A 24414-nucleotide genomic window follows, 5' to 3' on the forward strand; every position below is an offset into this window, starting at 1 on the left:
AGCGACTTACCAGCGATCCCGACACCGATATCAAGGTGTCAGGATCGCTAGTAAGTCGCTATGTGATCGCTGGTGAGCTGTCACACAGACAGCTTCACCAGCGATCAGCACAGCGATGCCGAGCGCCAAGCATCGCTGGCCATCCCTGTAAAAAATAGAATCAAAATAAAAAATATAGTTATTCTCACCTTCCGACGTCCCATTCAGCCATCCTGCCTCTCTCCATGCTCCGGTCCCAGTGATCCTTTGCGAGAATGACCGCGAGATGTCATGGTCTCTTGGGATAACAAAGTCTCGCAGTCATTCGTGCAGAGGATCACTGGGACCGGAGCTTGGAGAGAGGCAGGATGGCTGAACGGGACGTCGGAAGGTGAGAATAACTATATTTTTTATTTTTTTTTATTATTTTTTACACCTGATCGCTGGTCTCCCGCCTGTCACACACAGCGATGCGTGCTGGCCAACGGGAGACCAGCGACCAAAGAAATGTCCAGAGGTTTCTTCCAGCGGTCAGCGATACCGGCAGGGGGGCCGGTCGCTGATCGCTGTCACACACAGCGATCTCGCTGGTGAGATCGCTGTTACGTCACAAAAGTTGTGACTCAGCAGAGATCTCGCTACCGAGATCGCTTAGTGTGACGGGGCCTTTACAGAAGGGAGTGTGTGCTGAAAAAAGAAAAGATCTCAGCGTGAGTAAAATAAACCATGAAATACAAAGGGGTTAAATATGTATTGTTAAAAAATAAGCCACCTAATTCTCAAAGAAACTGAACATAGATGCAGGTTAACGAATATAAACAGCAAAGAGATAAACCCTAGCTGATCTTTCACTAACTGGAAACGCAAAATAAACTATGACCAGCAGGAAATACCAGTAGGGGAAAGGCATATAAAGCTGTACCTGAAAGGTGATAGGACAGACAAATGAGTTACTGAAAACACACATAAAAAACTGCACCAAGGATAACAAAAACTAAGCACCTGGAGAAAAAGTGTATCTGCCATGGCTCAGTAGACAGAGAATCTGACCACATAGCACAGGCTCAAGGGCTTGAGCTCAGACACATGACAGAAAGCCTATTTCAAACTTCATTTTTCATTCATGACAAAATGTGTTAGTGTAGTTAATGTAGAGGTTTTGAAATGTAGATTATAAGTAATTCAATAATTGTTTCATAGCAAAATGCATTTCCTGTGAGCATGAGAGTATTACTATGTCTTTAAATGTTTGTCCATCCTGTGTTTTCTTAGTGTAAGATGAGATCAGCAGAGGCGTTCCCTGCCTCTGATGGAAAGGATAAGGGAGAAATCTGTTCTAACTGCAGTACAGCTGGGAGTGAAGGATCACAAAATTAACTGCTTCCTTGACCATCACAGATGCTCTGTTCCGCTCTAGTTGTAAGCTGATACCTGAGAGCCAGATTCTGTTTTTCAGGTAGGAGAGAGAACAGACCCTTCCCAATATATCCTTTAGTAACTTTTTATATTTTATGACCTGCTATATGATGAATATGTTGGATACTCACTGACGTTCTCTTATAGGTTGTCTACTTGCGTCCTCAAGCTGTGAACCAAGTAAGTGTTTCTTTTTTCATTCTTCTGTATAACGCAGCACATAAATCATATTCTTGTATAGTTTCTCCCTTGAGTTTTGCTCAAGTAATTAAATAAATTTAAGCTTGTCATAATTTACCTCTTGACATTTTTTCGTTGGCAGCATGTGTGTTTGGTGTGTTACTTTTGTTACAATGTAATGTTATCAGAACTATTGTCATTTCCATGTGTTTAATCTATGTTTAATCTATGGATACGTCCATCTCTCTATCTGTCTATCTATCTATCTATCTATCTATCTTTCTAATATCTATCTATCTATATAATATCTATCTATATTTCTAATATCTATCTCATATCTCTCTATCTATCTATCTATCTATCTATCTATCCATCTCTATCTATCTATCTATTTATCTGATCATGGTATCCATCCATCTCTCTATACCTAATTTGTGGTTAAACATAGGACTGAGAGTAAACTTTAATTAACTTCTTAGTGTTAAAGTTGCAAAGATAACAGCTTCAGCTCTTAAATATGCTGCTTAGTCTGACACTAGTAATGTACTTTCCTGCTCTCTGTAAATCAAGCAATTATCATTAATCATGATTTTACTTTAATGTAGTTTATTGAACACACAGCTTTGAGTGAAAGTCATGTAATATAGTAAAGTTCCATGTACATCTAAAAAGACAAAACTTTTCCAGGAGTGGAGGATAATGCTGGGAGAGGTTTACTACAATGGTCATTATAACTGCACGTTATATTCCTTTGTGAAGCAATGTGATTAGACTTTTAAGATTAATTATTGATGACTTGAATATTAAATTGTCTTGATATATTTTGATATACTGCATATTATTAAAATTGATCCACTTCAATTACTCAACTATTAGGTGACTCTGCTTAAGTAATATATTCCCGTCAGACCTCCTGACATGTCTGTTTGCATTCTCAAATCAATAACATTTCTTTTTTTTCTTAGTACTCTGCATTGTGAAGTTCACCTTGTTCTTTCTCCAGGAAGTTAAGGAATAAATTAACAATTGGTTATTACCCCAAACCTTGTCAATGGGGCATTCCCAACTTATACTTTGAAAATTAATTGAATCAGTTTAATTTAATACGTTTAATCAATGCTGCCAGTACACATTTGTGGGAAAGTGCCCTATCCCTTAGGAAAAGCAATATTGTGGTCATGTTAAGCCCACACTTTTAGGAGGACACAATGCAGAGTTTATACCGTAAGTGTTTTATTGAAAATGCAAGTATTCACTAGAGTAAAAAAAAAGAGAATATGTAACAAAATGTACTGATGTTTAAGGCAGACCTAGAGATATATGGGCTTCAGTGGTGATAATGGGTGCATACTTTTTTCTGGTATGGCAGCTTACATATAACAATGTAAGGCAATTATAAATAACAGATACTTTAGGCTTAGCTTTTCATTACATTATCATCTGTATGTGCTATCCAGTATAAGGTCTTATCTCTAGCAATAAAATAACTGACTACAAAGCCTCCTACCTACTCCTTAATAAAATATGTGCATCATTTATTGCATTCCTTTAATTGCGATGTCCCCCTTTCGCCTTTGGTACAAATAGAGAACATCTGTTGCTGCACAGTTGTTGATTAAATGTTCCTTTAAATAAACTTTAACACATTGTAGATTACATTCTTGATTATTCTAGAAGTGCGTTCACTCGATAAAACAGAAACATGGCACATTACTAAGGGAGTCTTCACAATGCACTTTTTCTAAGTGAAAGCACTCTAACTGTCCTCAGCTTTGGAGCTTATACCTACTGGATACTAAAGAGCATAATGCTCACATACTAAATATAACTCATAGATAACATTAATTAATTTCTTCCGTTAGGGAGATACTTGTTTTAGTTCAAACCTACACTTTCCATCTTGTAATTTTTCATTTAGAAGTCTTTTAGAACTCCCTAGTGAATATCTTTTTGCGTGCGTTGTTTGCTAGGCAATGGGCCAACAAAGCTTAAGAGGCTCCATAGTTGACAGGTGACGCTTCTTGGTCTCCTCACTACTGTAGCAATAAATCTATAAGTATATATAAGGTCTATAAGTATATATTTGGTAGAGCATTCAGTCCTGGCATAAGATTTATGTGTGCCTGTGGCTTAAAATTAAAGTCTGCCCAGGCAAGGTTATATTTTTGTAGAGTGTCAAGGCATCCCTCTTCTCCTAGACCAGTGTTTCCCAAATTCCAGTCTTCACAGACCCCAACACACCATGTTTTTAGGATTTCCTTAGTATTGTACAGGTGAGAGAATCGGTGGCAATCTTTGCTAGCTTGATAATAATTCCATCACTTGTGCGATAGTAAGGAAATCCTGAAATCATGATCTGTTTGAGGGCATGTGAACAAGACTTGGGAAACACTGTCTTAGATAAATAGGACTTGCCTTCTAGCAAGGTTTGCTTATGCTGACACCAGCATTTCTGCTCCTAGTAACCTTGTGGGAAATAATACCATTAGTCCCCAGTGGTTCTATTAAAATGATTTATGTCACACCGCCGCGGCCGCCGCCGCTCCTTTCCCTGCCGCAGCCGCCGCCTGCCTCGCCGCTGCCTCCTGACCACCGGCACACTTACCTGTCCTCGGTGTCCCTGCATGCTCCCGCTCTGTTTGCTGCTTCTGCTGCCCAACGGGCGCGCGGCCGCACTGTCTTTAGCAGCGCACGCGCATTTCCTTCCTCCATGGACGGCCGCTCCTCTCACTCTGTCCTGAGAGGACCCTGACCCGGAAGTTCTTTGCACATTCCCCTTATCAGGCCGCCTCTTCCTCCTGGCGGTGCCTGATTGTCAGTTGTGTCCCACAAGTGATTCTGGCCCCATGTCCTGCTGCGCAATTCTCTGCCTGCAGTCCCCGTTGCCTCTGCCTGTGTCTTATCTGCCCTCTCCATTCTCCTCTCTCCTAGAGCCTGCCTGCCCATGGTCCCGTCTTGTCTTGTATCTGTGTCTCTGCCGTGTCGTCCAGCCGGTGCCTCTGCCTTGCTGCCTTGTCCATGTTCCTGTCCTGCCAGCCAGCATTCCAGTCCTGACCATCAACTGTGTTCCTGCCCTGTCGGTTTTCCGCTAGTCTCTCCAGTCTCCCGCTGTGACTCCTGAGTCCATCCTCTGGGCACCAGCTGCCGTTGTAATAGTCTCTCTTGGGCCTGCTCCTAATGCTCCCTGTATAGGGGGTGGTCCACCAGGTCAGCTCGTCCAAGGGAGGTTCGTTGCCTCGGCCCAGCGGGTCCACCCCAGGAGTTCCTCCAAAGTTCTCACAATTTATTAATAAAAAAATATTTTGAATATTTTCATTTTGAGGGAGTTAAGAAATTATTAATATTGTTGAGTTAGTTTTAAGGTAACCCTGTTGACCACGATCCAAAATAAATTTGTATTGTTAATCTTTTGTGTAGATCATCACTTTATGCACAATATTAGACTGTCATGATCCATGCTAGATAAGGACAAATATAAAGCACAGGTAACCTTTTTTTTACCTAAGCTGTGCCGCCACCCAGAAGGAACTAGCGTTCCTGCGGGAGAATCAGTCCCGGATCATGGCTTTCTTGAAAACCATGGAGTCCCGTCTCTCGGTTTTACAGCCCTCCGATCCAGGAAGCGCGTCCCAGCTGTCCAGTCTCCAGCAAGAACTCGCCCAGCAGCGAGACACCCAAGCCCACATACTTAATTACATGGCCTCGGTGGATAATCGGCTGCTCTCGTTACAAATCGCTGCCTCGGCTCCCGCTCCGGTCCCACATTTGTCACCCCGTTTCGCTAAACCTCCGTGGTATAGCTGAGATCCCAAGTTGTGTCGGGGGTTCCTTAACCAATGCCAGTTGCACTTCGAATTGTTGCCACAACAGTATCCCACCGATCGAGCCAAAGTGACCTTTGGGGAATCTCATTTGGAGGGTGAGGCGCTGGCCTGGGTAAACCCCCTGTGGGAGCGAGACAATCCTGTGGTCTCCCAGCTCGCAACCTTTCTGGAGATTTTTCGTAAAGTCTTCGACGTGCCCGGTCGCCTGGTCTCTACCACCGAGTCCCTATTTAATCTTCGCCAGGGTACTCTCTCTGTGGGTCAGTACGCCATCCAGTTCCGTATGTTGTCCTCAGATCTAGGATGGAATAATGAGGCCCTGGTAGGGGCTTTTTGGCGAGGGTTGCTCGCTCGAATTAAGGACGAGCTGGCAGGGCGAGACACAACAACGTCCCTGGAGGACCTCATTTTCTTGGCAACGCGTACTGATCTACGCTACTAGTAGCATTCCTGTGAACCTGCCAGGGAGAGAAAACTTCCTCGTTCATCTCCAGCTACACGCAGTCCTCCCCACTCGCAATTCACCACCGTGGCTTCAGCACCAGAGCCCATGCAGGTGGATCGACTGAAGCCGGCTGAGCAGCGTCGCCAGGAGAGACTCCCACAAGGTCTTTGCCTCTATTGTGGAAGCTCCGCCAATCTTCTGCGTTCCTGCCCGGTGAAGCTGGGAAACACCTCCGCCTAGGACAGGTAAGATAGGCCTCCCTAGGTGTCACTGATACCTCTCTACCCTTGACTCTCTCCGTCTTGTTAAACCGGGATTCTAAACAATTCTTAGAGGTAGCCTATATAGATTCTGGGGCCGCAGGGAACTTCATCCAGCTCGAGCCGGTAAAAAAATTGTGGATACCTGTCAAGTCCTTGGAGACTCCCCGTCAGTTAGCTTCTGTCGACGGTGCTCCCCTGCGGGAGACCGTCACCTTGGTCACCGAAGAGGTGGAGTTACAAATTGGAGCCTTGCATCAAGAGAAGATAGCCTTTTTCGTACTGCCTTCATTATCCCATACGATTCTCTTAGGCCTCCCTTGGTTAAAAATACATGAACCTGTCCTGGATTGGCGGTCTGGAGACATTATTCGTTGGGGTCAGTCCTGCCAGACTTAGTGCCTCCATCCTGTTCAGCCTCTCAAGACTTCGCGGCTAGCCACGGTGCCTGCAGACTTGCCTTTGGCCTAGTGGGCCTTCGCCGACGTCTTCAATAAAAAGGAGGCAGAGTCCCCTGCACCGTCCATATGATTGCCTGATCGATCTTGTTCCAGACTCTACTCCCCCCAGGGGCCGAATCTATCCTCTGAATCCTCTTGAGTCCCAAGCCATGACCAAGTACATCCAGGAAAATTTGGCCAGAAGTTTTATCCGGAAGTCGTTCTCACCCGCTGGCGCAGGTTTCTTCTTTGTCAAAAAGAAGGACGGGTCTCTTCGTCTCTGTATTGACTACAGGGGCCTTAATGAAATCACAATCAAGAACAAGTACCCGCTGCCTCTCATCCCAGAGTTATTCGATCGGCTGCGGGGAGCATGGATCTTTACCAAACTGGATCTCCGTGGAGTCTACAACCTCATCCGTATTCGCTCCGGGGATGAATAGAAGACCGCTTTGAACACAAGGGACGGACACTATGAGTATCTGGTTATGCCCTTCGGTTTGTGCAATGCCCCCACAGTATTCCAGGAGTTTGTGAATGATATTTTCCGAGACCTTCTGTACTCTTGTGTGGTGGTATATCTGGACAATATCCTCATCTTCTCTCCAGACCTGTCCACCCACAGAAAAAATGTCCATCAGGTACTGCTGCGTCTGAGGGAGAATCGCCGGTATGCCAAGCTGGAGAAAGGCACCTTTGAGCAGTCGTCTCTCCCGTTCCTGGGTTACATCATCTCCGACTCAGGCTTATGCATAGATCCAGAAAAAGTGTCCGCTGTGCTCGACTGGCCGCGTCCTCATGGCATTAAGGCGATTCAGCGATTTATGGGCTTCACAAATTACTACCGGCAGTTTATTCCACATTTTTTCTCTTTGTCCGGTCCCATCTCCTCTTTGATTCGCAAGGAGGCTAATCTGGTCATCTGAGGCCGAGAATAACTTCCTGTCTCTGAAGCAAGCCTTCGCCACCGCACCCATGTTCCACCATCCAGTGGCTAACAAACCTTTCATCCTCGAGGTTGATGCCTCAGCAACCGGGGCCGGAGCAGTACTATCTCAGAGATCTTCCTCCAGACGGCTGGTTACTTGCGGTTTCTTCTCCAAAATGTTCTCCACTTCGGAACAAATTTATTCCATTGGTGACAGGGAACTGCTGGCCATCAAGTTGATGCTAGAGGATACTTATTGGAGGGAGCCGTACATCCTTTTAAAATCTACAAGGACCATAAGAACCTAGCCTACATCCGGTCGGCACAGAGACTCCACCCCCCGGCAAGCCAGATGGTCCCTGTTCTTTGGCGTTTTGATTTCGAGCTTCACTTCTGTCCTGGCAACAAAAACCTCAAGGCCGACGCTTTGTCCAAGTCCTTCGTGTCTGCGGATATTGAGGAGGAACCCACGCACATCATGGATCCCTCCAGGCTCATCATGGTCGCACCTCTCACTCTAACTTCGCTACCTCCTGGTAAAACTTTCGTGCCAGTGAAAAACCAGATGCAAGTCTTAAGCTGGGGGCATGCCTACAAACTTGCGGGTCATGTCGGTTTGAAAAAGACGCTCCATCGCGTGTCCCGCTACTACTGGTGGCCTACCCTTCTTCACGATGTCCGAAGTTTTGTTGCCTCTTGTCCATCCTGTGCCAAGAACAAAGTTCCTAGGCAGCTGCCCTCTGGTCGTCTACACCGCTCCTGGTCCCTTCGGCTCCGTTGCAGCACGTTGCAATGGACTTTATTACCTCGGTCTTCGGGCTGCACCGTCATCCTTGTAGTCGTGGACAGATTCTCCAAAATGGCACACTTCATTTCTCTCCCTGGTCTACCCTCAGCACCTGACTTGGCGAAAGTTTTCATCCATTATATCTTTCGTCTCCATGGTCTACCTCAACATATTGTTTCGGACAGAGGAGTCCAGTTCACCTCTCGATTATGGAGAGCCCTATGCCAGTCTATGAATGTCACACTTGATTTCTCCTCAGCATACCACCCGCTGTCCAGCGGTCAAGCGGAGCGGACTAACCAGAGCCTGGTGAATTATCTCCGTCATTTCTCTAATGCCCACCAGAATGACTAGTCTGACTTACTCCCGTGGGCTGAATTCGCATATAACAATCACACCAGCAAATCTTCTGCCAAGTCGCGTTTCTTTGTCGTCTACGGGCAACATCCAGGGGTACCCCTACCGGTCCCTCCTGTCTCGGGTGTACCGGCAGCTGATCTTCTGTCCGGGGAATTCTGCAGGAGACAAAGACCACTCTCAAGTTAGCACGTGACAAGATAAAAAGACACGCAGACAAGAGGCGCTTGGACCCTCCACTATACCATCCGAGTGATAAGGTTTGGTTATCCTCCAAGTTCATTCACCTAAAGATCCCTTCCCATAAACTAGGTCCCCGGTACTTTGGACCCTTTGAGGTCTTGGCTCGTATCAATGATGTCTACGGCTTCCCACCTCGCTCCGCATCCCTAATTCCTTTCACGTGTCCCTTCTGAAACCTGTTGTCCTCAATAAGTTCCATGCCTCTACTACCCATTCTCCTCCGCCTGTCTCTGCTGATGATGTGTTTGAAGTTCGAGACATTCTGTCCATGAAGAAGCAACGAGGGAGGACCTTTTTCCTGGTTGATTGGAAGGGGTTTGGTCCTGAGGAGAGATACTAGGAGCCTCGGGTGAATATCCAGGCTCCTCGAATCTTGGCTAGGTTTCTCTCCAGCCTGCGGAGGGGGGTGCGTAAGGAGGGGGTACTGTCACACCTCCGCAGCCGCTCCTTTCACTGCCGTCGCCGCTGCCTCCTGACCCCCGGCACACTTACCCGTCCTCAGCGTCCCTGCGTGCTCCCTCTCTGTCTGCTGCTTCTGCTCCCCGATGGGCACGCAGCCGCACTGTCTTTAGCAGTGCACGCGCACTTCCTTCCTCCTTGGACTGCCACTCCTGTCACTCTGTCCTGCGAGGACCCTGACCCAGAAGTTCTCGGCACATTCCCCTTATCAGGCCACCTCTTCCTCCTGGTGGTGCCTGATTGTCATTTGTGCCCCGCAAGTGATTCTGGCCCCACGTCCTGCTACGCAATTCCCTGCCTGCAGTCCCCGTTGCCTCTGCCTGTGTCTTATCTGCTCTCTCCGTTCTCCTCTCTCCTAGAGCCTGCCTGCCCGTGGTCCCATCTTGTCTTGTACATGTGTCTCTGCCGTGTCGTCCAGCCGGTGCCTCTGCCTTGCTGCCTTGTTCGTGTTCCTGTCCTGCCAGCCAGCATTCCAGCCCTGACCGTCATCTGTGTTCCTGCCCTGTCGGTTCTCCATCAGTCTTTCCAGTCTCCCGCTGTGACTCCTGAGTCCGTCCTCTGTGTACCAGCTGCCATGGTAATAGTCTCTCTTGGGCCTGCTCCTAACGCTCCCTGTATAGGGGGTGGTCCACCAGGTCAGTTCGCCTGAGGGAGGTTCGTTGCCGCGGCCCAGCGAGTCCACCCCAGGAGTTCCTCCAAAGTTCTCACAATTTATTAATAAAAAAATATTTTGAATATTTTCATTTTGAGGGAGTTAAGAAATTATTATTATTATTGAGTTAGTTTTGAGGTACCCATGTTGACCACGATCCAACGCAAATTTGTATTGTTAATCTTTTGTGAAGAACATCACTTTATGCACAATATTAGACTGTCATGATCCATGCTGGATCAGGACTGATATAAAGCACAGGTAACCGTTTTTTTTCCTAAGCTGTGCATAAGGTTTGGTTTTTGCCCCCGGTGGCCATTAGGATTATTGCACTGTTGTGTCGTTTGTTCTAAGTTTTCCCCCGGTGGTGGTGAGCATCATTGCACTCTTGTTTCTTTAGTTAAGTGCACATTATTAAAATGCAGGTGTGATTGCTGGCTCTGCCATAAAAGAGTCACATGTGTTGCAATCAGTGTTGGTGATAGTGTTCATTTCAACCATCCTTGGTGGAGGAAGGAGCTGGAGGGCAGCTCTGACAGAGTTGGTGGCAGCAATTCAGGAGGAGAGCTGCATGATGGTGGTGGACTCTGTTGCCAGGAGCAAGTGCAATAGAGTAAAGCTAAGTGGTGTTGTTTGTGTTTTTCCTTAGTGTGTATTGGCACAGCGGTGGGGCCAGTACCTGCGCCACCCAGCTCCCTAGCAAGGGATAGGTGTAGGGTGTGCTAGGGCGACAGGTTCCTGATCGGCGCCCGGTGCGGAACCGGCATAGGGAACGTTAGGAGCGTTAGGGACACTGACTCAGGGGAGTGCAGAAGGTCTCCACGTCCCCTTTCCCTATGGCAGGGCCCACCGTTGTAACTGTCTCCCTACCCCTTGCCTTGTTGTTTTAGTTACCGGCCTGCGAGTCGTGTCACACAGGACAGTATCACGTGCCGCGTCCTGTTGTTTTAGTTACCGGCCTGCTGGTCGCGTCACGCAGGACGGGTCCGCGTGACATTATCACAAACCGCAACTTTTTTTTCTGCTGAGCCATGGACCCAGTTCAGACCTTTGCCCAAATGCTGCAGACCCTTACTGATGAGATTAGGGGGCTGCGCCGTGAGTTGGTGCAGCAACTGCAGCAGTTGGTGGGCTTTGGGGGCTTGGTTCAGAGACAGGCTCAGCCAGAACCCAAGATATTCCTCCCTGACAGATTTTCTGGAGGGAGAGATCAATTCTTGGTGTTTCAACATGCCTGTAAATTGTATTTCAGGCTGTGCCCTCGTTCATCAGGGAGTGAGGAGCAATGGGTGGGAATCATTATGTCCCTTCTTAAAGGGGATCCCCAATCCTGAACCTTCTCCCTACCAGGCGATTCTCCATCTTTAGAGTCCGTGGACGAGTTCTTTGCAGCTTTGGCGCTTGTGTAAGGGGATCCTGATGGCGTCGCCCTGGCGGAATCTTGAATCCGTAGGTGTAAACAGGGAGCGCGGGTCACTGAGGAGTACTGCTCAGAGTTTAGGAGATGGGCCACTAATACTCAGTGGAATGACCCTGCACTTAGGAGTCAATTTGTGCAGGGTTTGTCTCCAAAGTTGCAAGATACTCTGGTGCAGTACGCCGCCACCAGGTTGCTGGAGGCCGCCATGTCCCTTGCCATCTGGATGGATAGACACCTTAGGGAAAGACATATACAAAAAGTGCCTCCTGATGTCCTCGCTAGGGAGGAGGACCCACGAGTGCGGACGGAGGAACTCGGGCAGACCGGTGTTGTTGATACAAAAAAGGAGGTGTCTGTGGCTCGTCGTGCTGGGGGGTATGCTTTTACTGTGGGAAGCCTGGCCATTTTATGAGAGCCTGCCCAGTTCATGCCAAGGATCCTGACAAACCCATGCAAGTTGGAGGAGCTAATTTGTGTACGGAGCTGCCTACGGTTCGGGGAGTGGTGTCGGCATGTTTGTACTGTGGGTAGACTGGTCATGTCCTGAAGGCTTGCCCATTGCGCGCCAAATTATCTGTGCCATCTGAGAAACCGCATTCCCCTGGTCGCTTGGAGGGAGGTGACCAGGGAGTATACATTTCCTCTGTTTTGCCCTCCCAAAGTACCATGTCAGCAGAGGTCTTGGCTGGCGGGGTACCGGAGGTGATACCGGTGCTTGTGGACAGCAGAGCAGGAGTCAGTCTGGTGGATGCTTGCTTTGTCCAGACTCATGGTCTGAGGTGTAGGACGCTAGCCCAGCCTATAAGCATCCGGGCCATAAACTCTGTTCCACTGTGCCAGGGGAGCTTGACCAAGGTCGTAGAGAATATCCATCTGTGTATAGGACATCATGAGGCGTCCTTGTCATGCTACGTCTTGGAGGGAATGCCAGTACATATTGTTTTAGGTCTCCCTTGGCTGAAGAGACACAACCTGGTAATAGATTGGCGGGCGAGGGAAGTGGTCAGCTGGGGGCACTCGTGCGAGGGCTGCTGCCTAGGAACTACTGTCTCTGCCGTCTCTCTGCAATGGACCTCTTCCTTTCTGGTGAGGGCAGCAGATGTGCTGCAGGTGAGTAGGGGCAAGTCTCAACCCTCGCCATTGGCCAACCCTGAGAGGCGCAGACCTCATGGTGGAAGGGGTTGGAGGGTGGTGTACCCCTTGGTGAGGTGCGGGGGTGTGAGTGTGGTGACACAGGGGGACGCCTCTGTTGTCAATCCCAGAAAGAGTTCTCCAAGTGGTGACAAACGAATGAGTGGCAATAAACGTTCAGGTCCGTACCTGTGTGTGAACGAGCGTGTATGGGTGGCCACCAAAAAACATCCAGTGGAAGTGTGTTGTGGAGTGTTACCAGCTCATTCCAAACATACACATACACAACCCGTTCCCCAGGTCAGAGCTTTGGAGATGTGTGTTGCCTCCAGAACATACGTTGCCAATACCAGGGGGCTCGTTTCTCATCAATCTGACATGCAGGTAGTTGCTGGGGTGAACTCTGGGTCTGGGCATCCCCGCTGTAGGTGGTTCCCTGATGGGGAGCGGTCTTGAGGGTCCAGAGGCTCCTCATTAAGGGGTGGGTACTGTCATGATCCATGCTGGATCAGGACTGATATAAAGCACAGGTAACCATTTTTTTTCATAAGCTGTGCTTAAGGTTTGATTTTTGCCCCGGTGGCCATTAGGATTATTGCACTGTTTTGTCGTTTGATCTAAGTTTCCCCCAGTGGTGGTGAGCATCATTGCACTCTTGTTTCTTTAGTTAAGTGCACATTATTATAATGCAGGTGTGGTTGCTGGCTCTGCTATAAAAGAGTCACAGGTGTTGCAATCAGTGTTGGTGATAGTGTTCATTTCAACCATCCTTGGTGGAGGAAGGAGCTGGAGAGCAGCTCTGACAGAGTTGGTGGCAGCGATTCAGGAGGAGAGCTGCATGCTGGTGGTGGACTCTGTTGCCTGGAGCAAGTGCAACAGAGTAAAGCTAAGTGGTGTTTCACTGTTTTCCCTGTTTGTGTTTTTCCTTAGTGTGTATTAGCACAGCGGTGGGGCCAGTGCCTGCGCCATCCAGCTCCCTAGCAAAGGATAGGTGTAGGGTGTGCTAGGGCGACAGGTTCCTGATTGGCGCCCGATGCGGAACCGGCATAGGGAACGCTAGGAGCATTAGGGACACTGACTCAGGGGAGTGCAGGAGGTCTCCATGTCTCCTTTCCCTATCGCAGGGCCCACCGTTGTAACTGTCTCCCTACCCCTTGTCTTGTTTTAGTTACCGGCCTGCGAGCCATGTCACACAGGACAGTATCACATGCCGCGTCCTGTTGTTTTAGTTACCGGCCTGCTGGTCGCGTCACACAGGACGGGTCCACGTGAAATAGACATTTGATTTTCCATAACATAAAGTGTAAAATTTACAAAATTGTAACATTTTTCTTTCTTTCCTGATCAATAAATTTTAGATATTTAATTTATTATTTTTTTTTATTATGCTTTGCTTATATAGCGCTATCTTATTCCGCACAACTTTACATACATTATCATCCCTGTCCCAAATGGTGCTCACAATCTAAATTCCCTATCAGCAGTATGTCTTTCGAAAGTGGGAGGAAACCGGAGACCCCGGAGGAAACCCACGCAAACATGGGGAGAACATATAAACTCCCTGCAGATGTTGTTCTTGCTGGGATTTGAACCTAGGATCCCAGTGTTGCAAAACAACAGTGCTAACCACTGAGCCACCTTAATGTCCTGTTGTTATATCATCAGTAGCACATACACTAGTGGTCTGTTGTTGGTCTTTTTGCTTGTGACAATGAGTTTGTGAAAGATGGAAGTTTTCCAAAATAAACTGTGCTTCTATATTAATGACGAGTGGGTGTATAGTAAATTAGATTGAGGAATGCTGATTTTTAACATGCATGCCTGACGTGTCTGAAAATGTGTCTGAAAGAGGAAACAAAAGTATCATTTCTAAGAAACATCTCTATCTACTTTGATACTTTTAAGCAACAAAAATGATAAAATGTAGAAATGTAACTGTAAGTTGTTTGCAGGGTTCGGTATGGCTTTTCTCTGGATAGAGATTACAGAAAGCTTTTATGAAGTGACTCTTTGTGAAAGTTTCCTACAGAGAGAAGCAGAGAACATCATGTTTATTTTATATTAAATATTTCTGTCTATAGTAATAAACAACATAAAATTAATGACCCCCAAATTCACATTCCATACCAGAAGCAAAATAAGTCACAGAATATTAGTTGTGTTTATTCTTGGAGGGAATTTTCTTTTTTTTTTTTTTCCTTCAACCTAAATCAGCTAAAAGAAAATAAAACTGCAATTTGCTAAATATTGTTGCTGTCTTCATAGAATATAGTATGCATAGGTTAGTTTAGGTTTTTAGAGTGAGGGTTTGTCAATCCTGTCTATTCATTTTGTATAACATTAACATTTTATATTATTTGTGTTAGAAAACTGTACAAAGCATGACAAAAATACGCACAAAGTCATACACCCACTGGAATGTTATGTCACTTTTTTTTATAATGATTAGGGATGAGCGATGTTGCCCGATATCGTATCGGAATTCCGATTTCCGATATTGAAAAAATATCGGATATCGAAATTTCCGATATCAATGCAAGTCAATGGGAGAAAAAAATCGGAATTACAAAATGACCACTACAGTGCTATATAATGGATAAAATGGAGGGGAAACACCTCAGGATAATGGGGAAGGAGTTTGCAGAGGCAGAGGAGCAAAAAAATTGCTAGAAAAATGCACAGAGCGAAAGCTGTAGCAGGAAAACTGGTCGCCATCTTCTTAACAGCGGTGTTTTTTCTTTGGGTTAGGATTAGTTGGGGTAGGGTTAGGGTTTATGGTTAAGGTTTATGGTAGGGTAAGGGTTAGGGTAACGGTTAGGGATAGTTAGGGTTAGAGTTAGTGATTTTACATTATTAAATTAAAACTGCCGGTGGTGGTGTCAATATGCCCTTTGACTGACATGTGTCCACATTCAGCTCACCTTGCTTTGCAGGAAGTTTCCCAGAGCACCCCGTGGAGGAACGGATACACTCCCTTTAAACCATGCTTAGTCTTCTTCTGCTGATTATATTACTGTTATTCAGTAATTATGCATATTGATATTCTGCTTTTGGTTCATGTACATCTGCTCCTACTGCTTCCTAAACCTCTGTCTATGGTTATCCTGCTATTGGCTGGTTGCAGAATGTCCCAAACCCAGAGGAAATACGCAGAAGTAACAGTAGGCACAGGAACTTGAGAGAACCAGCTGGTGAGTCTGGAACCCGTATAGGCAGCAGAAATCAGTATAAGAGCCAATGGAACTAACGGGCACCAGCTGACGTTACCGGAGGCTGATAACTAAGCAGGAGGTAACCTGTGCCAGAATGCACTACCAAGGACCAGCAGACGTTACTGGAACTCGGATACCACAAAGGAGGGACCTAAGCCATTGACTCTACTGAGAACCAGCTGACGTTACTGGAACCCAGATAAGCAGCAGAAGGTAAAAGTGCCAGTGGCTCTACTGGGCAACAGCTGACATTAATGTAGCCCGGATACCACAATGTAGTAGTGACATAAGTCAAAAGCCCTGCCGAGAAGCCCAAAAAACCCCCACAAAGACGCAAGTTCATGAGCAAAAAGACAGGAGTCCGGGGACATCTCCATCTGTCTTCTTGTCTTGGGTCTTCTGCATCTGTCTTCCTGTCTTGGGTCTTCTGCATCTGTCTTCCTGTCTTGCGTCTTCTGCATCTGTCTGCCTGTCATGGGTCTTCTACCGGAGTAATGTCTTCTCGGCAGAAGGTGCAAGAGCCACATTTGCCCCCGCAACCCGGACACAGTCTTCTTTATTCCGCAGTCGCAGCAGGGGAGGAGGAGGGCCTACTGGCACTGTTGAGACCAGCCTTGAGCGCCAGGTCCCGGAGTCCACGTAGGGGGCTCCTACACTGCCGACACCATGGATAACAGCAAACTGAGCCGGAATGATGTACGGCGGGGGAGTGGAACAGTGCGGCGGACACAACCGTGTAACGGCGAGCGATGTCGAAACACGGTTTGGAGCAGGAGGTACTCATGCCCTTGGGAACTCCCGAGAACCAGCTGGTGATGCTGGAACTCGGTTTACCCCTCGGGAGAGGCACCTGTGTCTGCACTTCACTGCCAGGAAACAGCCGGCGTGGCTGGATCCCGCCTCTTGTGCTTCTGCCTATAGGTGTTTGGCATCTGTCATCCTTTTTTTCCACTTTGGTCTAATGAGGTAAAGCTGGTGTTACTGTTGCCCAGAAACACAGCATGCTGTGAAAGTGGCAGTCACGGAAATGGGCACTAGCTGGCGGTACTAGAGCCCAGAAACACGGCATGCTGTGAAATCAGCAGTCACGGAAATGGGCACTAGCTGGCAGTACTAGAGCCCATGGAAAACAGTATGAGGTGAAAGAGTCAGTCACAGAACCAGGTGCTAGATGTTGGTAGTAGAGGCTAGAGCACTGGCATAACAGATGACGCTGTGTGCAACATAGGCACATGACAGAGCATGCATACTGCTACCAACCATGCATGTAACCTGTCTACTCTGGCCCAGGGCAGCAAAAGTCACCAGAAATCCAGGCCTGGTTCATTTTTAGGAATGTAAGCCGGTCCACATTTGCAGCGGATAGTCTGGTACGTTGGTCTGTTAGTACATTGCCAGCTGCACTAAAGACACGTTCAGAAATCACACTGGCACCAGGACAAGCCAGGACCTCCAAGGCATACTGGCTAAGCTCGGGCCATGTATCCAACTTGGAGACCCAAAACTTGAAGGGGGCAGATCCATCCTGAAGCACACTGACAGGGGTGGAGAGGTATTGTGCCACCATGTCACGGTAACGTTGCCTCCTAGTGCGTTGCACTGTCTGTGCTGATGGTGCCTGAACAGTTTGCGGGTTCAGAAACCATTGGAACAGGTTGGGTATACTGAACCTGTCAGTAGTAGATGTACTGCTTCTGCTACCGGCTTCTGAACGGATTCCGCTGGGCCCAGGACGCACTGAGGTGCCTGTTAGTGCACGCGCATCACTGCTATGCAGTGGAAAAGAGTACATGAGTGAAATATCCAGTGCATCTTGGTACTCCTGCATTTTCCGCGCCCGGTTCAATGGTGTAATTAGGCTTTGAAGGCTGTCCCGGTAACGTGGATCTAAGAGGGTGGCCACCCAGTAGTCATTTGTGTGGAGAATACGAGCCATGCGTGGGTCTTTTCTCAGACACTGCAGCATGAAGTCACTCATGTGCTGAAGGCTGCCAACTGACCATGCATTGCTGTCACCAGCTGGAGGAATGTGCTCTGGCTGCTCTGCATCACCCCATCCACGCTCTATCTGGTGACTACTAGTAGAGCGCTGTGTACTTTCCTCCTCTGGCTCATCCTCATAGTCCTCCTCATCCTCCTCGCTTGCTGTGTCCTGCCTGGACCTTTGTGAGGCACCCACAGAGCTTTGTACCAACCGGGCCGATGAAGATTGCCTGGTTGGTGCAAGTGTCTCATCATACTCCTCCTCCTCCAAAGAAACCTCATCCCTTAGTCCTTTAAGTGATGATTCTCTAAGGCATATAAGGCAAGAGTCAGGCTGAGTAGGGCAGCATCCTTGCTCAACATCAGAGTGGAGTCCTCGAAGCACTTCAAAATAGTGCATATGTCCTTCATGGATGCCCACTCTGTGGTTGTAAAGTGGGAGGGCTGAGATGTGTGTCGCCTACTTTGCGCCTGCTGCAGCTGCAACTCCATAATTGCAGGTTGCTGCTCACACAACCTCCGCAGCATATGCAAAGTCGAATTCCACCTGGTGGGGAGGTCAACAATGATGCGGTGCTCGGGCAGGCCCAATCTGTGCTGCATGGCTGAAAGGCGCGATGCAGCCATGCTTGAACGCCGCAAATGAGAGCACTTGTATCTGACTTTGTGCAGCAGCTCCTAAAGGTCAGGATAGTTCCTAAGGAAACACTGCACCACCAAGTTTAGGACATGGGCAAGGCATGGAATGTGAGTCAGACCACCTAGGCCCAGAGCCGCGACCAGGTTTCGGCCGTTATCACACACCACCATACCTGGCTGGAGGTTGAGCGGCGCAAGCCACATGTCGCTCTGCTCCTTGAGCGCGTTCCCCAGCTCAGTTGCGGTGTGGCTAACATCACCCAGATAAACCAATTTCAACACGGCCTGTTGATGTTTGGCCGATGCAGTGCTGAAATTGGTTGTTGTGGTACGTCTGGGTACAGGTGAGTCTGACGAGGAGTATGAGGAGGAGTCAATTTGTATGGAGGAGAGGCCTGCAATCAGTGGAGTTGGCAGGACCCGCGCACTTGCACTGTCTATTTCAGTTCCAGGCTCTACTACATTTACCCAATGGGCGGTGATGGAAATGTAGTGTCCCTGGCCATGCTGACTGGTCTACGCGTCGGTGGTCAGGTGGACTTTGCTACTAACTGCATTTTGTAGCGCATGCTTAATTTTACGCTCCACATGCTGTTGCAGGGCGGGGACGGCTTGCCTGCTGAAGTAGAAGCGGCTGGGAACGCTGTATTGTGGGATTGCAAACCCAAACATATCGATAAAGGCTGGCCTGCTCACCAGCCAGAATGGTAGCATTTCCACTGCAAGCAGTTTGGCAATGCGAGAATTCATGCCCTGTGCTCGTGGGTGGTTTGCCGAGTATGGGCGCCTTTTCTCCCATACCTGTGTGACAGATGGCTGCACACTGTATTGGGAGTGTGAGGATGCCAGCGATTGGGATGCTGATGAAGTACAGACAGTGTGCAGCCGTACAACACTGCCTGCAGATGCACCCTGGCATTCTGGCGAGGAAGCGGGAGCAGCTGTTTGCAAGCTGAAGTAAGAGGTGGCCGCTGTGGCTGAAGAGGTGGAAGGTGGGGAACCAGCTGCAGGTGGCGACTCATCTTGGGTGTGATGCTGCCACTCCACAGTGTGCCTCTTCCTGACATGCGTCAACATATTGGTGATATTAAGGTTGCTGACGTTCTTCCCTCTCCGCAGTTTGTCGACAAAGCTTGCATCTGACTACTGTAGAATCATAGAATCATAGAATCGTAGAGTTGGAAGGGACCTCCTTGGGCCATCTGGTCCAACCCCCTGCTCAAAGCAGGATTCGCTAAATCATCCCAGTCAGATGTCTGTCCAGCCTCTGTTTGAAGACTTCCATTGAAGGAGAACTCACCACTTCTCGTGGCAGCCTGTTCCACTCATTGATCACTCTAACTGTCAAAAAGTTTTTTCTAATATCTAATCTGTGTCTCCTCCCATTCAGTTTCATCCCATTGCTTCTAGTCTTTCCTTGTGCAAATGAGAATAAAGTTGATCCTTCTACAATGTGACAGCCCTTTAGATATTTGTAGACAGCTATTAAGTCTCCTCTCAGTCTTCTCTTTTGCAAACTAAACATTCCCAAATCCTGCAACCTTTCCTCATAAGACAGGGTTTGCAGACCGGTCACCATTCTGGTCGCTCTTTTGTGAACTTGCTCCAGTTTGTTGATGTCTTTTTTAAAATGTGGTGCCCAAAACTGGACACAATATTCCAGATGAGGTCTGACCAAAGAGGAGTAGAGGGAAATAATGACTTCACGTGATCTAGACTGTATGCTTCTGTTAATACATCCTGGAATTGCATTTGCCTTTTTTGCTGCAGCATCACACTGTTGACTCATATTCAGTCTGTGATCTATTGGTATACCCAAGTCTTTTTCACATGTGCTGTCACTTAGCCCAATTCCTCCCATTCTGTATATGCTTTTTTCATTTTTATTGCCCAGATGTAGTACTTTGCATTTCTCCCTGTTAAAAACCATTCTGTTAGTTGCTGCCCACTTCTCCAGTTTATTTAAATCTTTTTGAATCCTCTCTCTCTTCTCTAATATTAGCTATCCCTCCTAGCTTTGTGTCATCAGCAAATTTAATCAGTTTACCCTCAATTCCTTCATCTAAATCGTTGATAAAGATGTTGAACAATACAGGGTCCAGGACAGAGCCCTGTGGTATCCCACTTGAGACATTCTTCCAACTGGATGTGCAGCCATTTACGACCACTCTTTGGGTCCGATCACTAAGCCAGTTATGAATCCACCTAACAGTTGCCTTGTCCATTCCATACTTAGTCATTTTTTCAATAAGGATTGTATGAGAGACTTTGCCAAATGCTTTGCTGAAGTCAAGATATACTATATCTACAGCATTTCCTTGATCCACCCAATCAGTGATACCATCATAGAAGGAAATTAAGTTAGTCTGACATGACTTATTAGTTACAAACCCATGCTGACTCTGTTTAATCACTTCATTCTTATCCAGGTATTGACATACATGTTGTTTAATAATTTGTTCAAAGATCTTTCCTGGTATAGAAGTCAGACTCACCGGCCTATAGTTGCCTGGGTCCACCTTCTTCCCCTTTTTGAAGATAGGAACAACATTTGCTCTTCTCCAGTCTTCTGGCACTTCTCCTGTTCTCCAAGAATTTTCAAAGATTATGGAGAGGGGTTCAAAAATTTCTTCTGCTATCTCCTTCAGTACTCTGGGGTGTAATTCATCTGGACCTGGAGACTTGAATTCATTTAGGTTAGCTAAGTGTTTCCTCACTATCTTTCTGTTTATATATATCCTGGATTCTTCTATTCCCTTAATAGGACAGTGAATAACAGTTGATGTTACATTTCCTTTCTGAGAGAAAACAGATGCAAAATAGGAATTTAAAAGTTCAGCCTTCTCAACATCCTGTCTTACCATTTCATCATTTTCATCCTGTAAAAATCCTATAGCATCTTTGACTTTTCTTTTACTTTTGACATATCCCCAAAATCCTTTATTATTGCTTTTGACATCTCTTGCAAGCCTCAATTCATTTTCAGCTTTAGCTAATCTGATTTGTGCCCTGCAGGTTCTGCAGACAGCATTATATTCTTCTTTAGATATGCCTCCCTCTTTCCATTTTATAAACATTTTTTTCTTCCTTTTTAGCATGTGCTTAAGTTCTGTGTTCATCCATCCTGGTTTCCTTAAATGCTTCCTATTCTTCCCTCTTTTCGGAATTGTTAACAACTGTGCTTTGAGAATTTCATTTTTCAAGATTTCCCATCCTTCCTGGACATTTTTGTCTTTAAGGATATCCAGCCATTGGATCCCTCCAATTCTCTTTCTGAATCCCTTAAAATCTGCCTTTCTGAAATCTAACCTTGACGTCTGAGTCTTCACAGGTCTTCCGCCTCTAGTTATCCAAAATTCTAAAATAGCATGGTCGCTACTTCCTAGGGTCCCAGCCACTTTTACCTCCTCAACCATTTCCTCCCTGTTTATAAGGATTAGATCCAAGGTAGCAGTTCCCCTTGTTTTCTCCCTTACCTTTTGGAAGATAAAGTTGTCAGCAAGAGAGGATAAGAATTTCCTTGACCTGTTAGTTTTGCCTGAGAGAGATTCCCAACAAATGTCTGGATAGTTGAAATCTCCCATGACAACTATGTCATATTTTTTGGAGAACTTGGCCATTTGATGCATAAAGAGTTCATCCATATCTTCAGCTTGCACAGGCGGCCTGTAGTAAATGCCTACAATGGTGTCCTTTCCATTGTTCTGTCCTTGTATTCTTACCCAAACAGTTTCCACAGAACTCCCAGTCTCTGAAGCTTCAATCTCTGTGCAGATATACGCGTTTCGAACATACAATGCGACACCTCCTCCTCGTTTATCAGGTCTGTTTCTTGCAAATAAGTTGTATCCTTCTAGTCTTGTATTCCAATCATGTGTATTGTCCCACCAAGTTTCAGTGATTCCAATGACGTCATATTTCTTTTCCTGTGTTAGTAGTTCCATTTCTCCTTTTTTGTTGCCCATGCTTTGTGCATTAGTATAGAAACATTTTAGTTTGTGATTGGTTTCACTTTCTCCAATATTTTTATTAATTAGATTCTTTCGTCTTTGTTCTTCCTTTCCACTTCTAATAGCAGAGTTCTCAATAGCATTTGTCAGGTGTATGGCTTTTTCTGGTCTTTTGCTTCCCTTCCCATGTTGTTCTAGTTTAAAGCTCTCCTTACAAGTGTAGCAAGACGACTTCCAAATACATGCTTTCCAGTCTTCGTAAGGTGCACCCCATCTCTAGCAAGTAGTCCATTGTATAAGTAGTTCACTCCATGATCCAGAAATCCAAAACGTTGCTGACGGCACCATCGACGTAGCCAGTTGTTCACCTGCAGAATCTTATTCCACCTCCTTGTTCCATGGCCATCCACTGGGAGGATGGAAGAGAAGACCACCTGCGCTCCCAGTTCTTTTACTTTCTTGCCTAAGTCTTCAAAGTCTCTGCAGATGGTTTCCAGGTCGTTTCTTGCGGTGTCATTTGTCCCCACATGTAGTAGCAGGAATGGGTAGTCATCTGTAGGTCTGAACAGTTCTGATATCCTTTCAGACACATCTTTAATTTTTGCACCTGGAAGACAGCACATTTCTCTTGAAGTTATATCTGGTCTGCAGATAGCGGCCTCTGTTCCTCTCAACAGGGAATCCCCCATGACCACCACTCTCCGTTTCTTCTTCACAACATTTTTCTTTCTCCATCCAGGAGGACTCTGAAGGCGTACAAGGTTGCTGTTTGTTGGCAAAGTCTTATCCTGATGTATTTCTTCATCGTTTTCCTGCGTGAGAGCCTGGTACTGGTTTCTGAGCAGTATGGGTGCTGACTGCCTCCTGATCCTCCTGCTTCTCTGGGTCACATGTCTCCATTCCTCTGTTTCTTCAGGTGCACTTCGAATTTCTTCTCTTTCTGTAACATGAAGAGATAATTCTGCTCTGTCCAAGAACTCTTCACCTTCCTTAATGATCTTCAACGTAGCTAACCTCTGTTCGAGATTTTGCAACTTTTCCTCCAACAGGGACACAAGCTTGCATTTGTGGCATGTGAAGTTTGGCTTTTCCACTGTTAAATCTGTGAACATGTAGCACATGTAGCACATGTAGTAAATCTGTGAACATGTAACGTCATCTGCAACTTGGTCGAAAAAGGCCCATGCACCACAACTCTTGGGCGCACCCCTTGTGTTCTTTAAAAGAGCCCTGCTCCTAACGGGTGCTGAAGTTGAGGGAGCCGACAACCAATTTTTCCCTCTTCCTCTCCCACTTGGATGGCCACGCTGCGCCACACCTGCAAGCTCTTCCTCTGAGCTATCCCCACTTGCTTGCTGCCCCTCAACATGCCATGATGGGTCAAGGACCGCGTCATCCAATACACTTTCGTCAGCAGAAACTGGCAGCTGAGTTTCATCATCATCTGCTGACTGGGGTCTGGTCACGGTGAGCACTGGCCCACCCTCCACTTCTTCCTCAGACGGACACAGTGGTTGCGCATCTGTGCACACTACCTCTTCTTCAGCTGCAGGAATGCTGTCTGGATGGCACACAGATTCCAAGCCAACAGATTCTGAGAAGAGGATTAAGGTTGGCTCCTGGCCCTCTGAATATCTGGGCAATTTAGTGGGCGGTGAAGAAGCAGATGGGTGCTGCTCTTCAGTGGCCTGACCCGATGTGGTGGAGAGGTCCTGGGAGGATGCTGGGCTCATTGAGGTGGATTCCTCAGCTGCCATCCAACCAACAACGGTTTCTACTTGATCCTCTCTTATCAGCCTATGGCCCTGCGCTCCTAACAAGCTGCGCATAAATGACTGCTGCCGGGTGAACGTAGGTGCTGAGTGACTTGGGCCTGCTGCTGGCTCTGGATGTGCACCATGTCTAGCTGCTGATGTACCTCTTCCGCGGCCGCCGCGGGGACGTCTCTTGCTCCCTGCCTTCTTCATCTCTATCGATGGATTCAGAACGGCAAGACAGTAATTATTAGGAATTAGTGTGCTTATTCCTGTAGGACTACACACAGGTATAAGAAACACTACTGGCACTGTATGATGATGGTGTGTCTGCTACACTTTATTTGAATCTAGT

General features: G+C 47.0%; 1 protein-coding gene across 1 annotated transcript in view; it reads left to right on the forward strand.

Annotated features, from left to right (window-relative positions):
- Nucleotides 1-1330: 1330 nt before the first annotated feature.
- AGTR1 (angiotensin II receptor type 1) overlaps nt 1331-24414 on the forward strand; it is a 174191-nt gene continuing 151107 nt past the window's right edge. Inside the window, exons 1-2 of the mRNA XM_073581061.1 lie at nt 1331-1435; nt 1543-1575. The gene's annotated coding sequence lies outside the window, so the exon portion shown is untranslated. The remainder of the gene's footprint in view (nt 1436-1542; nt 1576-24414) is intronic.

This window comes from Dendrobates tinctorius, unplaced genomic scaffold (assembly GCF_039654945.1).
Source record: "Dendrobates tinctorius isolate UK_male_01 unplaced genomic scaffold, ASM3965494v1 ptg000069l, whole genome shotgun sequence".
Lineage (NCBI taxonomy): Eukaryota > Metazoa > Chordata > Amphibia > Anura > Dendrobatidae > Dendrobates > Dendrobates tinctorius.